Genomic DNA, 3,908 nt, shown 5'->3' with positions numbered 1-3,908 from the left:
TGATATCAAGGAACTATATAGTCTTATGCCATCTTTTGAAGTCATTTCTGATCTTGGAGAGATTAGACAGGGCTTATAATAGCTCTGTTTTCAAACAGAATTTGGGTCTCAGCAAAACTGCTTTGCTTCTTAACAACTTTCAGCCTTGTTTGGGATGGAAGCCCAAATTTTCTCTGACATATTATTAAAGAAATAGTATGAGTAGAAGGCTAAATCAATTGTGTACTATTATTTATGGCAGTGTAATTTTAAAATAGATTTTTTTAAAAGTAAAGAATAGAAAAAATATTTTTGCAGATCTCTGAATCTTGGTTCTGACTCTTGGATTCACAGGCCATTTGCCTGGTACACAACCTCAGTCCAAGAGAGGAAAGAAGCCAATGAAATAGCCTAATGAAACAAGATGAAAGTAATGGATAGGATCTTCCAAATCTCCTGTGTCATGCTGAAGCTTTCACCTCCTAGGAATATCATACATATTTTCTAGGTTCTGAAAACCAGGAGTCAATGCTTTCTCTCTTGGGCATAAGAATGCAGAGTCCTATTTAGTTGGCAATAATATGCTGGCAAGAGTGAACCTAGCTGGCATGCTTGCAATGATGACATTGTGTTGATATTTTCATCTAGTACATTGCCCCATTATTAACTTGCAGATAAATGATGGATTTGGTTTCTATACATATTCCAAGAAGACCAAAGAAACTGGCTTCTTATTCAAATGGAATAATTTACTACTGAATTTCTTTCAAGATAGTTAAAAGTGATGTAGAAAATGATCTTACATATTTTCTTTCTTCAAAGTAGAAAAAAAATAAAACAAAGAAAAACCTGGACTGCAAAGTTGAATGAGAAGAGAAATGTGGTATGATCCTATGGTGACAATTAGGGTTCTCATGATCACAGGAGACTAGAGCCAGAGTTGGCCATGGCAACATAGGAGTTGAGGTGAAGACCCCCTTCTATGATGAGCATGAGATCATCATTGATATGTCACTTCGCTAAGTATGAGAAGGAATACAAAAAATAAATAAAATAACACATGATGTGCAGGCCCACAGAGCATGCATTCTGGACTGAAACAGCCAGGGTTCAAAGCCTGGCTGGGCCATTACCACATGGATCAACTGAGGAACATTTGAAAGCTTAAGGAATTTTGTCCAATTTGTAAAAAGAAACTAAGGGACTCTGACTATTGAGAAGAGATGTCAGGAGAGCAGCAACCTGTCTGGTCCCACAGACTCATCACCTCCTCACACCCTTCCTAGCTGGGCACATGACCCTCACTATATGACCCTTTCCCTCGCCACCCAGCCATGGTAATGGGAGAGATCCTGGACGAAACTGGCAGGACCTGTGTTGCTTCTGGGCTGAGCAGGCTCTGCTCCTGTGACCCAGAAGACAGGCCAGAATACTCAGCCCCTGAGTGCCCAAGTTGGACATTCCCCTCCCATCCTCACAGAGTAGTCCACCTGGTGCCCATCACCTGCAAGCAGCAGCAGGAAGTCCTCCGGGATAGAATGTCCACCTGCCAGGGCAGTTGGCAGAGCCTCGCGTGGTGCCCGTTGTTGCCTCCTCTTGGCACTCAGCAGGGCCCAGGTGCCCTCCCTGTTGCCCCTTCTCTGTCACAAGCCACATTGTGATGTCACAAGCACAGGACTGGCCAGTGTGTGCTTGGTGAGAGAGGTGTTCGTCGCTTAGGAGACTTGTCTCCATGGTTTTCCTTTTCTTGCAATCGTAGGCTGCACAACCAACTCTCAATGGTCAATTTTTTTACTAAATTCAGGTCCCACTGGTAGTGCCCGCAGCACCAGCTCCTACCCGTTCCCATGTTCTTCCAAGTTCCACTTACTATCCAAGGCCTCCCTGTGCCTTCTGCACCTGTCCCCGCCCTGTTCCTGCTTACAGCCTGCATCTAGGTCATGTGCCTCCACCACCTAGACTCTATGTAATCCTGAAGAAGTGGTGTCCTCTACTGCAGGCCATGGACTACTCTCCGGCGAACCTACAGACTGAATCCTGGGGTCAAACCCTGAAAAGGGAACCCTTGCTGTCTGCTGGGATCTCAATGAGGGGTGGACACTTCACCTCCTCCAGGATCCCTCCTCTCAGCCACAAAAATAACCTCTTGCCTTCCCCACATGAGCAGGTGATCAGGCTTAGGAAACTGACACCATTCAAGTTTCCCAAGGAGATCAAGGGAGGGCCCAAGGAGAACAGGAGGATAAGGTTGAGCCCAAAGAGCAGGAGGTCAAGAAAAGAGTCCACCCTAGCAAGGAGGAAGTGTCATTGACATCTAGGTCCCTTGAGATCCAGTGATAACTCTCTTCCCTGGAGTTAAGTCCTGGGTTTCTGGAGGGAGACCTCCCTTGCTCATACTCAAGAAAACTTGAATGAGAAGGCCCAAGTATCCTGATGAGCTCCTCCTGGGAAGACCATAGGATCCCAGGCACACACCTCTGCTGGAGAAGTCCCATCTTTAGGGACAGATGAAATCTTGCTCCTGGATCCAATCTCAAGCTTCTCCTGGCAGCTAGAGATATCCACCAAGGGAATGCTGGAGTATCCAGTTTTCCAAGCTTGCTGATGTTGCTGATTCTGGAGAAGGAGAAGCAGGGCACCAAGCTGTCAGATATCCCACCATGGGCTTTTCCCCACTCACAACTGGTAGTCACAGGCCCTGCCAACAACAAGGTCAATTCCATTGCTACTGCTGCTGCCACCTCCACTGAAACTGCTGTAGAATAGAGGTGAGCTGCCCACACAAATCCAATGACCCTGCATGGATATTCAGAATGATCTAAGCTTCTTGAGGAAGAGTAGTGTTTGTAAAAGAAACAGCAAAATCTTCGAGGAAAAGATACAGGGTTTGGAGGGTAAAACAGAAATCATGGCAAACAGCAGTGCCACCAAATCTGTCTCTTATTTTTCCCTCACCTGCTGGAAAGACTGCAGACTGCCTGCCTTTGGTCAATTGCACTTTCCAATCACAGCTTCTCATGGTATCACTGACATGACCCACCTGGGTGCTGGCTCTTCTATCCTGCCTTTCTCCATGCTCCTAGACCCATAACCTTCTCCTTCAAATGTCACTCCTGCAGAAGGAAGTCCTAGATATCCCAGATTCCCATCCCTCTTTTTTCTTCCTCACACCTGGATCAGTCCATTCCACCATGACCCCTGTTATCCCTGACAAGCCCATCAATTCCACGGGAGTCATTTCTAGTATCTCCGCTAACATATTCACTCACTTGACCTTGCAGCCTACTCACACCCTGGGGTCATTTACATAGACGGTACTCCTCTTTCTGAGACTGTGACTCACAGATCCATCCCCAGCTTCAGGATGACTGCACCCCTAATTTTTGCTATCAAATTTATATGTAGTGCAGTGGCACCCTGAAAATTTATTGATCTGCATCTGCCCTCTTACACTCATTTCTCCAATGCCACTCCAACTTTTAGCCACCCCATGGCTGGAAAATTCCCCAATAGCCAAATTTAGGACACCCAGTGAGTAACAGAGACCCAGTGCCCTGTTTTGACAAGACTTCCTATCATGGCTCCTCCAGTGACCTCCTTTCTTTTGAGCAGCATCACTGCATCATCATTATCCAAGTCAACCTTTGACTCCAGTGCTGTATATGCCACCCCTCTTTCTAAGGCTGTCATCTCCTGGTCTCCCTCTGTATCCATTCACACAGAGCACCTCAGTCCTCATTGCTAAACAGGTGGCATCATGGAGAACATCGATGTGGATTTATAGGAAGTTCTCTAGTCTCCCTTTAAGTCAAAACAGCAGCAAACCACCCAGCCAGGTTGTTCCTTGTAATTTAAGAATAGCCAACATTGTTGATAAAATATTCTTATTTGGAGACTTCTGTTCCTGTGATATAAGGATGAAAAGCAGC

Source organism: Carlito syrichta, unplaced genomic scaffold (genome assembly GCF_000164805.1).
Source record: "Carlito syrichta isolate Samal-C Ts95f unplaced genomic scaffold, Tarsius_syrichta-2.0.1 Scaffold309229, whole genome shotgun sequence".
NCBI classification, from domain to species: domain Eukaryota; kingdom Metazoa; phylum Chordata; class Mammalia; order Primates; family Tarsiidae; genus Carlito; species Carlito syrichta.
This window is presented reverse-complemented; position numbering follows the sequence as displayed.